Source organism: Phalacrocorax aristotelis, chromosome 1 (assembly GCF_949628215.1).
Source record: "Phalacrocorax aristotelis chromosome 1, bGulAri2.1, whole genome shotgun sequence".
Taxonomy (NCBI): domain Eukaryota; kingdom Metazoa; phylum Chordata; class Aves; order Suliformes; family Phalacrocoracidae; genus Phalacrocorax; species Phalacrocorax aristotelis.
Genome location: NC_134276.1, coordinates 141,305,230 through 141,318,186, shown reverse-complemented (window position 1 = coordinate 141,318,186; position 12,957 = coordinate 141,305,230).

Genomic DNA, 12,957 nt, shown 5'->3' with positions numbered 1-12,957 from the left:
TTTATTTAAAGGAAAAAGTTCCCCCTCATCCCATGAATCTGAGAGCCAGTGAGCAAAGATGTCAGTATCTTGCTAATTAGTAACACCAAATAAAACTGTATGCCCTGGGCATGTTCCTAACCCAACCCAAGAAAGTCAGTGGATTAATTCTACTTTCTCTTTTTTTTTTTTTTTCCTCCCCATTTTAAGTTCAGTCATATTTTAACATGTAACAGTTTGGGGAGAGAGAAAGGAAGAGAAACATTTTAGTTGTGGGGTTAGTTTTATGCCAACAAACAAGAGGTAAAACCATGGTGAAAGGTCAGTAGCTAACACCAGTTAATAAATGAAGATAAAGGCCACAGAGACCATGGTACTTAGGAACTACTTATTTGAGGTATGAATCTAGTCGTCTACTTATATTGGTTACACCCTACTTACACATAGTAAAGCCCCTCTATGGGTTTGGGGCTTTTTCTTTTTTTTTTTTTTTTGTTTGGTTTTTGTTTTGGGTAACTGTGGTGGGGCAGGAGCTCATACAGTATCTCAAAAGCATGGAAGTTAGATGCTTATTCTCCACAGGTGATTTGGATGGTCAGTAGAATAGAAGGAGCAATTCAGAGCCACAGCCTAACTTAGGTGGTGGACCCTGCATTTCATTTCTAACTGCATGGGGATCCCACAGAGTCCACCACAATCTTGTGAGGTGCCTATTGCCCTGCTTCCTCTTGTTGCTCCACCACAGAAAGCTTATCCTTCAAGAATGACCTTGATAAACTTTAGACAGTTTCTGGTGACATCCCTATCTTGTGAAAGCACAGCTATTAACATAGTAGGATGCTCACTGAGGGGAAGGGGAGAAGAATGCCAGTACCCTACACTTGGGGCTCAAATCATATCTTGTGTAGGCTTTTGTTGTTGAAGACAAGCAACAGTGCTGATGGGGAGAGACAAGGGATGAACTGACTGAATCCCACAATCACACTACCTGTATCTTCTTCGTCATGAGTAACAACTATAAAAAGGAAACCCAGCTTGATTAATGGATCCTAGTACTGTTTAACCTACTTCTCTGAAAGTTACAGACAGTGCTTTAAAACTGCCTTGAAGAGAAATAAAAATGTACGTCCCTTAAAGTATGAGACCCAGCCTGAGACTTTCCCAGCGGCTCCACACCAACAAGTCAGATAAGGCAACTGATTGTGCTTCAGATAGCTGAAAATAAGAATCTACTGATCCATTTGTCTAGTAGGATTGCCCTTAAGTCTACAGGCTATTTCTCACGCCTGCTGTACACGTGCTTTCTCTCACAAAGCAATCGTGCTCTGATCACTTGCTTTTTAAACTAATTGGTCAAGCTGTCTGCATTACTCTAACCTGGCCCTGATTCTTCTGCCTAGAGTTAATCCACCCTTAACTGAAACCTTTGCATTAAGTCCTTCTTACATGGCATGAAAAGTGAAACAGGTAAGATATTGTGAAGGAAGCCAGGGGAGACCTAAAAAACCCCATAAGAGTAATAGTTGTACACACTTTCATTTTTGCTGTGTATGGGAAGTAAAGTAAATCAAGCAAAATAATTTAATTGGAACAAAAGTGGCAAAATCAGGGCCATTTTCTGACTAGCTGGCCACAAAGGCCTGATGTAGTTAGTTCCTTCTGAAGTGAATGGGGTGTCTTCAGTAATTCGAATGCAGTCCTTCACATCTGAAAGATGGAAGACATGAAGGCTTCGGGCTGCTTTCTGTGTGCCCTCATAGATGAATCCGCCAGTATTCCATCTGTAGTATCCCTGTTATAGTCATGCCAGGTTATACTGGAGCCAAAGCAGACAGCACTGAAAGCGAAGGGAGCTAAGCTATGCAGTGCTTTAGTTGTTCCCTTCTTCAACATGCAGCAGAACGCGTTTAGTAATTTGTTTAATGCTAGTGGCTATTGAGAATGGGAGAGAGGGTTGTTGCTACTGGTTTTTACCAAAGCTACCTGATTACAGAATAAATTGTCTGGACATTTGTATACCTAGGCATGGATCGCCCAGGGCAGGGGACAGCTGGAAAACACTTTTTCTATTTGCTCTCCCCTCACGTTTTTTTCTACTCACCCATTTGTACTATATCCTATGCTCCATGAAAAAAAGGAGCAATCAGAAAGTACACGCTACCTCTATGTACTCACCTGCCCTGGACCAGACACCTCCTAGGCAGCAGTGTCGTCTTCTAGCATGGACATGGGAATGTTGGGTTGCTGGTAATAAGATGAAGTTACGTTTTATTTGAACTTCTCAGTCCTTGAGATCATTATGCTGGAAGTGACTCAGTAGCTTAGGAAGTTTAGGGACAACTGAGGCAAGTATTGCCATGATGTTGAAATGCTGCACTCTGTTTCAAGTGGTTGATACATAGCTGTAATGCCACAGCCTCTTCCCAAATGCTGCTTCCACTTCGAGCCTCTTTGCAGTCACCTGTGCATGGTATCCTTGAGCAATAGCAGGACGTCCTTGAGAACCATAATTTCTTCTTGGCACTCTTCCATAAAGCCACACATCTCTCCTCCAAATATTTCTACATGACCCACTTTATTGCAAAAATATCTCTAAGAAATCAGCAAGCCAAAATGAGCCATAATTACTGAGAGCAGACGTTTCCCAAAAAGCCACGTGAAGACCAAATCTGAAATTGCCTTTGGGACAGAAGAGTTACACAGCAGCTAACCTCCAAGACCATTTGATTTTTATTTCCATCCGTCGTTCTTCTTTTTGTCATTTCTTCCTTTTAGCCTCTTGTTCTCATTCTAATTTGAGATGTTTTAGGGCAGAGTATGCCTGTGTATGAAGGCTACTGCACCTAGCATGTTTCTGCTCAGAGCCTCTCCCATACCATCCTCTTCTTCCCTTCTCTTGCAAGGACTCTTTTTCCCGCTTCCAAGCTTCCTAATGAATTGCAGTTGCCTTCACTCCCTTTCTAACTTTTTTTGGGATTTGGTTTGGGTTTTTTTTCCCCTATTCAGTACCAAAATTATTAGGGTTTCACTGGAAGCCTAGGTGCTAGAAGCATCACCTGATGCTTCAGATAGAGAGGATATGGCATTCCATGGCTACCACGTTAAGCAAAGGAGTGTTTCCCATTTGAGCATTCTGCCTCAAACTATACTTGGACAAGTAATATCAAGCATCCATGCATACAACACTCTCTGGAGATCTTCCCCCTTTTTCTTGGGCTCAGCTGCACAGCTGCAACTTTGAGATGCACACTGCCACACAGCTCTGTGCTGACTTCCAGCTACAGAGCCATGCCACGGTATTTCAAACTGTTAAATGATGATACATGGAGCCTTGTGCCCGGAGCTCACTGGTGCTTGTCTCTGGGCATTCATCTCCACAAAATAAAAAAAAAGCACTTTATAAAGATAAAATAACACTGTCAGAAGGGTCGTGTTGGAGATGGACTGCAGGGAGGGAGAGGTGTTATCAAAGCTTGATTTCTTTTTGGATTCTCTCTTGTTATGAGCTACATAGCTCTTCCTCCTGCCCTTTAAATATTTGGCACCAAGTATCACGTGTTGGGATTATCCTTCTGTAAGGCCATCCCTTGTGTACAGACTTTTTTGGATCGGTAGAAGACACCTTAAAAATGGCTTAGTGACTTTTGACAATGACTGGGAAGGGAGAATTATTTTCTGTCAGTATTACATTATATGTCAAGTAACGACCACAAAGAACTTGCTGACAATTCATCATTTGGAGGATTTGTTTGGTTGGTTGGGTTTTTTCTCAGTGTGAATTCTGTCCTTTGCGAGGGAGAAGTGAACTAAAATTTCTATTCAGAGAAGAGGAGCAGAGTGGCAATCTCATTTCCATTGCCCAGCTGTATCACTCTAACATGGAACAAGAGACCTGTTTTTCCTTTGGTGTCCCTGCTGAGGTTGTTGCAGTAGCTGGTGGTTGTGGTTCTCTTGGTATAGATTACAGCCTTCTAGAACTGGATTGATACCAAAACAGATTATATTAAATCTGTCTAATTATCCAGTTGATATCATGGTACTGATGCCTTACATAGTCCCTGAGCCAAAGCTCTCAGATGCTATAGCTGACTTGACTTTGGAGGTGAGGCAAGTGGCTATTGTGTGTGGAAACAATAAATTGATTTATGAGCCAATGGAGCTTTCCTATCCAGAGCTTCTAGGCTCCTCCAGATGGTCAGATTAATCATTAGCAATACAGAAAATGTGGCATTCATAGGCTACGGTTGGCCTTTGATAACCCATAAGCAGAAACAGAAAATAATTTTTACCTGTATTAGGCTATGTTGCTCTGTTAAGAATAAAAAGTAAACTGACATATTAGGCTGAGAGGAATTTTCACAAATAATTCTGGCAAACTATGGAATGAAGTCTCTTCCCTGACTCTAAATGGAGAGTACGTTATCTATGAGAAAAAAAGAATATTTTATGCATTTCCTCAATCATGAACCAGGGCATAGAATGACGGAAGTTTAAAAAAAATTTGGTTTTCATCCTGTGCTGATTGTCTTGAAACCACTGAGATTTAAATGGCCATTATGCAGAGGAAGAAAATCCCATTCTTTGATGTTTGTGCAAAGAAGTGCGCAAGAAGCCCAAGGCAGGGATGAAATTTGGAAAACGATATCCCTTACTCCATTAGGTATTTCCACATAAGTAGCACCAATAACACACCAGCACTACACGTGAGCATATAAGAATCTGTTTGAAGGAGGCGGCTCCAGTGCTCCCTGCCTGCATGGACCCGTTCCTGCCATTTTCTAAATGGCAGGCCTGGTTTTGATCTCTGCATCGAAGCACAGCAATGTTTTTGGGTTGTGGTTTTTTTGTAAAGAAATATTTATCTCTTCTAATATGCTTCTTCCTCTCCAGAAAACTTCTTAAGCTGTATCTCCCTTTCATCACCAAAGCAGGATAGTTGCTTTCATCTTCCATCTCTAGTTACATTTCTCTCACTTCATCTTTAAAAAAACCCAAAAAATCCCCTTTTAGTAGCAATGCTGTTCAGGACTTTGTTGGGCAATTTTTTGTCCTTGGTAATCTCTGTCTCCTGAAAGAAAACAGGTAAACCCTCTAATTTGAAATGGATGTGATAAAATATCTGTGCTCAGCTTGTGGGAAGCACAAAGATAAATATATACTCTGCAATATTGGCCTACACCACCTAACAACTGCAAAATAGGCGATGTAAACCGCACAGCGGGGAATCTCTCATGATAGGAAAGTAGCAAAGATTCTCCTAACAACTTTGATAATTATTTTGTTTTACCCCCAAGAGAGAAAGAAAGAAAGAAACCAACCACACAAAATTGCTGGGGAATCTGAAAGTGCCTTCGCAGCACTGAGGGCAGCCGCACTAGTTCATATTGCAAGAAAGGGGATGTTGGCTATTTCAATTTTCCGTGTTGAAAGAATAATTTACAAAATGTCAAGGCACGTGCAGATGTTCATCCTCTTTGGCCTACATGATGTATTTCAATAAGATCATAAATGCTTTTCTTGTATTTGCATTACTGTGGAGCTTCTCCTCAGGGGTACATAACACTTGGCTGGTGGTAAGTGAATAAAGCGCACATTTCCCTAATCACTACGAAGCACTAAGGGCATCTTAAAGATACTACAACACTGAAAAGAATAGCAAAAGGAATAGCCTATTGTTGTTACTGAGGCAGTTTTCTTTACCTTCAGAAGACACCATATTTGTGACTCTTTATCTACCTCTAAACAGCTTTTCTATAGCTTGGGTTTTTTTTTTTTCTGTTTGCTGTTGTTTTTCATATGTCCCATACGTAAGTGTCAGCTATACAAATAACACAGGCCCAGCTCTTCTCAGTATCTTTTAATCAAAGTCTTGTAGGCCAGAAAAGAAATTTTACTGGTTTGAAATGCACACTTTTTTCTAACACTTAAAATTCTGATTTTGGCTGTACTTTATTATTTTAGTTTATGCCATACCAGGACAAACTGTGCAAAACTGTTGCTAACTCGTATCAGCTGAACCAATATAAACTTGTTTTATCAACCAGAGTAAGCACCCAGGCAGCCTTTTGCACAGGTTTCACAGAATCTGTTTAAAATCATACATCTTGGTAGATGTCATTTAAATGAGATACTTAAGAGTGAAAGGCCTGAGCCTGGGCTCTGGGTTTCTCTGCAGTGTTGGGGCCTGACTACAGACAGGAAAGCTAAAAGCACAACAGCAAAAAAATGGAAAGAAAATTAAGACAGAAGTATCTGGGATACCTATGTATAAACTAGGTCCTTACTAATAGTTTAATTTAATTTTTTTCCTAATAGAAAGTGTTTTCTATATATTCTATACATTCTTGCCTTACAACTAAATGATGCTTCCTTCCCACTCCTGCAAGTTTTTTCCTCCTCCAAAGCCACAATGCCTGTGACCTTGAAGGCAGGAAATACCAGCTGAGCCTTTTTTAGCCTCAGTGTAAATAGCTGAATTCAGTGCTGTTAAATTTCTTCAGCTTTGTTTTACAAGATTTATAGACATCGAAATGATACAGCATATTTAAACACTTAGATCAGTTCAATTGTCCTTATCTTTTTGTTTAATAAATACACAGTGTTAACTCTGCTTTGTCAGGTTGGGGTATGTGAATACACGTGTGTGAGAGGAAATTCAATGAGCTGCAATGCTGAGAGCAGCAGATTATTTTTTGGTCTTCTCAAAGCAAATAGCTGTGATTACAGTTCATACACACACACACCCCCACAAAAGTACAGGGTCTTAATGCGTGCCAGAGCCTGGATTTCCAGTTTGCTGCTTTGACACCAGACACAGACAGAACTGTGTGGTATTTTTAAATTTGTATGTTGGACTTTGAGCAACACTCACAGCCACAGTGATGCTCTCTGCGCGCTGCTGGTTACAGCTCAATATAACAACTTTGCATTCGCCTAGTGGGTCTTGCACAATCAGAGGCAGATTTACTGAAGATAAAAATTTGTTGCAAAATTCTAAAGCAAAATTCTGTGTATTGAAATAATCTCAGACCCGACATAATTCAATAATGTCATATGAATTAACATAAAGAATCTTCCATTAAGTACAAGTTTTTATTCTGAAGTAAATAATAATGGCATGAAACAAACTACATTTTTGAGGCATAAAAAAGCCATTAAGATTTTAGAATTCTAGATGGTGAATTTTAGATCTTGAGATGTACAGTGCAGTACAAATGTTGTTATTACTTCTTTCTTTTTTAATAACACTATATGGTTTTATGAGGAATGTAGTTAGAAAATCAAGATCTGGTTGAATTCCGGGGCTTACCTGGCATTCCAGGACAACTCAGTAAACCCTTTATTCCCATCCTGTAAATGCATGCATTATCTTCCTAATTCAGTTTTGAAGATTGCTTCCTCATATATTGCCTTAACAGCTGATTGACACTTTTGTTTTTACTGGCCCTATTGTAGCATGAGCTGTGTGTAGTCTATTTTATTTGATTGCCCTGGAGGCCAAGATCTGCTTGACTTCTTCCTTCATCTGGCTTTGTTTGGTATAAAGCTAAATTGACCTCAGTCCAGCAAGATGCTGAACCATCCCTCACCAGTGAAGGCTATCTGATTTTGAGCAATGGTTTCTACCTTGCAGTACTGAGGTCACCCACCACGTGCTAAAATGAAACACAGTCCGGGTGATACGAGGGTACTCGTTTTCAGAGGTTGTTACTCCAACGTTGGGGTGAGACTTCAGCAGCATTACAGCAGTCCCTCTATTACTATCTTCTGCAGATGCTGTAACAGAAGCGGGGTAAGCATGGCACGAGGGGTGCCACCTCTCTCCAACCAGCAGTGGGGAAAGGGGGTTCCCTTGCAGCACTCAGCAGCAGTTTGGATTCAACAGTCTCTCCTTAGACCATGTGGTGGTGGTGAAACACCAGAGGGAAGAGCCAGACAGCGCCAGCAGTCAACAGAAATAGGGGAAGCATGAGGCCACAAACAACTAACAGCTCTTGCTCTGTTTTCTCTCTTTTCATGCTACCTGGCCATTGCTCAAACCCTGTCTCCTATTCCTTTCATACTTATCTCTCCAGAGTTCCCTTTCTTTTTCGCTTTGGTTTCGGTACACCACTTCACCTCCAGAGTAAACCCATGACAGAAAAAAGTCATAATCGTCGAGCTGATGCTTGCCGTCACCTTGTCTGTTTAGCCCACAGGGCTCTAAATGTGTTCTGCAGAGTACTTGGCAAGGCAAGGATCTGTCCCTGAGTGCTTGTTAGGCACTGCTATCCTAATGTTCATTAAAAACTTTATGCCAGCTGAGGCTGTTATTATTAGCACTAATTGGTGCAACTCAGCTTAATTCACTTGGCGTGAAGGCAATCGACAGTCTCCAATGTTTAAGAATCATTCTACTTGTAACAACACTGCACGCAACATCTTTGTACATCCTCTCACATCTGCCAGAGGCATTTGCAACGTCATCAAAAAGCCTCCTCTAACTTTTGTTCATGGTAATGATGCTGTATGAGTTTCAGCAAAGAAATTTGCTTTTCTTAAATAGGTTTCAGAATAATGCTGCCTTTCATGACACTCACTTTCCTATTTTGAAAGATTACTTTGCAAAACAAATATCCCTGGAACAGCAATATGTGAACTGAGATTAATGTTTTACATCCTGGGACAAGTCATTTCAACTATGCCTGTGTCTTGCCAAAAAATAACAAAGCTAAATGAAATTGATAGCATGAAAATTATAGCACTCCTCTTCTTTTGCCAGATGCTCATTTCTAGCCCTGTGTGCCCTCTCTTACAAGCTGTGGAGTCCTCAGCAAATCATATTTCATCTTAAACATGGAAAAAGAGATTCAGAGGCAGGGAGTCTTGCCCTTTTAAAGCATTAATGAGAGACCAAGCGTTAACATAAATGAACGGGACAAACCCAATATTTCAGCAGAATCTATGTAACATATGAAGGATGGATGCACTTCAGCTTTAAATAATTACAGACCCGTTTCTGTTCATAGTTACTTAAATTACTTGAAAGATGGGTGAACTCGGTACTGGGGGTTTTGTCTAAATGTAATTGATGATGAGCAACTTAAACAGGCTTTTGGTCTGTTCTACAACTTTCAGTGCTTTTCTCAAGGTGACCGATCGTAATTTACAGCAATGGATAGCAGCAATTCCTAGAAAGCCGGTAGAGCCATTGATTTTGACCTAAGCTTTCAACTGGCAAGCTACCTATTACTTCTGTAAAGGTTTCAGCTCCTCTGTATGGAAGCACACATGGCACTGGCTCTTTGAAAATTTGAGATGGCAAGATAGCCAATGTATCAATTCTCTACTATTGATAAAGCTCCTGGGCAGTAGCTGCTGTACCCTACTTCTATATCTGGAGATTTTTGATCATCTCAGATTTAATGACTTCCCCAAGTGGAGGACTTAACATGCATATATTATTTAGCAGTAATACCCAACTGGCAACAGACATAATAGATACTGATTGATGGGCTTACAGAGAAGTGTACTAAGTATACAGTGTGCCCAAAAATTCCCTTTTCTTTTTGGCAAAGATGGATCAAATGTAACGTATCACAGGAAAATATATCAAAGTATACTGGGCAAATCTTGAATGAAAATCTAATTGAAATTCACCATACAATGCTTGATTATCTGTAGAGGCTTAGCGATTTTAGCGCAAAGTGAAAGATTTATTTACATGTTTGGAGTCTTGCTTTTTGTTTTGGCCTTTTTTTCTTGGGTACCAAGCAATTTATCTAGCTTACAGCTTCTAAAGACACTGTATAAGTGGTTCTAAAGCTACCAGTAATCGCATAAGCAGATTTGTAAAATCCTTTCTCTTCTGTGCAAAGATCTTCATCAGACGTACTATTCAACTACTGCCAAGGCTATTTGTGGTTATCTGCTATCACTGGAAACTCCAGCTATCTTTATTGCTGGAATCAACCTTAAAAAAAACCAAACAAACTGCTATCATATACTAAAATGCAGGCACATATACAGGATAAGGAATATTAGTATGACACACAGATGAGCCTTCCTTTAGGCCAAAAGGTATTTTTAAGTTACCTGATCATAACTGTATTGGTTTGGAGATTTTTCATAGGATGAGATAGAAGATAGTAATTGGCCTGCACTGGTTCCGTTCTGTTCTGCATTTGTGAAGATTCTAGTACAGTGAAGCCTGAGGCTTGAATTCCTCCAATGCATGTAAAGAAATAAAAGGCTATAGCCCAGAGGTTGAGTAATGCCATCTATAGAGTATGTAGAATTTCCCTTGTAGTTTTGGGACTTTCTGAAGAAAGCTTCTGCATAGGTACAGAGATTTTCAAATAATTTCTAAGCATTATACACCTTCCTTTTAATTTTTCCTGCCTTATTTCCAATGGCTTTTGGCTTTTTCATGTGCAGTGGTTCTTCATCGTAATAACCCCTAAGAGAAAAGGCAGCATAATGCTTCTGAAAATACAACAGATGCTTGTAATATCATTGCCCTCTCTACAGGGACTTCTGTAAACTGATTCCTTGCTACACTCAGCATGTTAACATCCAGGAGCAGAATATTGTTTGTGGAATTTATAATGGAACCAGGGATTCCAAAAATTGATCCACGGGGTCTTATAACTACAGGAGCTCCAAACTATACATTACCAAGCTGCCTCGACTTTGCTGGTTTTCAAACACAACTCAGTTTGCATTTACAGCCTATTCTGAATAATCCTCACTTGGTACCTCCTTACAAAGAGACTGTCAAGAACAATGATTATCTGCCAAGTACTGATGTGTTTGGGAATATTCCGCACAAGTTTTGGTGTGTCATTTAAATGAATGACTTCTTTTGTCACCCTTGAAATATGCATCGTCACTCTGGCAACCTCTGTATCCTGGAAGGTGTGCAGCGAAATGAGACATATAAATGAACAAGAGGCAGGCAGAAAGGCATACATGATGAATGAGAAAAATAAGTCATTAGGAAAGCCTGGGGTAAATGCAGAAGGGACAAAAGAAAAAAAAATCTCTCGCACAAGGGTGAGGTGGGAAAATTGGGTTGGTTTCATTTCCTTCTGTCTTGGCAGATTTCTGGGAGTGCATGCAAGGGCTTAGAGTAAAAACAGACATAAAAAATACAGAAGTCCATGAAAAAACATAAACTCCTTGTTTCCAACGTTCAGTTCTTTTATGGCATTATTTTGTCTTCCCCGACTCCCTATAATTTTCCACTGATTTCTCAAACCTTCCAATGAATAAAGTGTAACCCCACACTGCTCTGCCAGGCTTTGCAGCTGCAATCATTCTTCTGGTCCAGAAGCCCCTTCCTCCCCATGAGCTCTTTGGTTATAGAAAATTATTTTCAGCCATAGAAAACTTCAGTGGGTGCCCACAATCTCTGTCGCTGTATTCCTGCCACCTCCTCACCCCACGTGCAGACACTGATGAGTATTAGCTGTCAGCAGACTTATTTCCAGTACATTGGCTCTAATATCCTGCTCTGACCTAAGTCCCATCATTGTCTTTGCATACAGCCTCTACCTGTTTGAGGGGGTATATAACAAACCTGTTTCCCTCAGGAACTGAAGGGAGGCAGGCTTGCATCCCCTCAGCTAACATTTCCTGTTTTTCCTGATCAAAAATATTATTATTTCAGTACACAAAATGTACTGATAAATTTTTTCTCTTGCATTTGGGTTTTCTTTAGTCTTTTTTTCCACATTGGTATCTTTAGATCAGGATTAAATGGACGAAAGGAAATCTTCTTCATATTAATCTTTTATCAAAAACTCTGCTACTGGAAAGTGGGATATTTCTGCAATAGTGTGCAACTTAGAATTAATGTTTTCAAGAATAATGCATAATGCTCATTTGCTTTTCAATTAATTATGATTTTTAAATTTACATGTTATAAACTTTTACAGTCCTGTAATTTGGAAAATTAAATCCCAGTGCAAATCTGTGCAACATTTATTTATATATTTATTTTTTTAAATTTATTTATTTATTTTAAGCTCACCTACCTTAAATCTGAACTTCCTCCTTTTGGTACGTGTGACTACTGACTGGGTTCTTGAATACGTACCGGGACAATACATGAATGTGGTCTAAGCTGTTGTTTTACCATGTGGGGTTTTTTTTGTTCGTTTGTTTGTTTTTGGTTTGTTTTTTTTTGACAGCCCTAAATGCTGTTGTGGAAATCCTGGTCTTTTATGAAACCGGTAGTGCATGGGCAGAACACCACATTCCTATTTGTATCAGCATCCATTTCTGGAGGTGTTGTCCTGCAATAAGTATATCAATACTGCTAGAGCAGTACAATTTTTTAGTCTTGGTAAGATGTTACATGTCATCTTGCTGGGATGCATTTTTGCCAGTTAGACATATAAAAAGTCTCAAACACCATAAGGCTTTGAACTTAGCTGGGGCATGTACTTGCTATTGTTAATACAAAGAGCACCAGTAGTACCACCACCTTCTATATGCTCTTGTTAATTGTCTGCTTACCTCATCTGCATGCAAAGTCCTAACTCCATTCATCAGGACACTTTAAGTCAACCTGCAAATATACCGGGAGACTTCCTCCGCTGCACCTTCTCATCCTACAAAATCACATCGTCCAGCGTAGCTTTTTCTTGGTCCTTTTTTTCTTCACTGACGGATTATAGATATCGTCCATGTTAGTCTAGCTGCTTATCAGACATGCTCCCAAGTTTCCTGTTATCTCAGTTGCACAGTTACAAGATCATTAGACTGTCTAGCATTGCTTTGGCCAGCTTATGGTATTTAGCTATAAGTACATATATTCCCTTGGCTTATGAATGCTTCTTGTCTTCTGAATCCCTTTTTTTTTTTTTTTTTAATAAAAAATGAATATGTTTTAGGGCACTGCAGGTGGGATCCAAATTTTTTAAAATTGTATGACATCACCACTGGGTTTTGTAAATACTGCAATATTTTTCATGTGTACCAGAAAACCAGAAC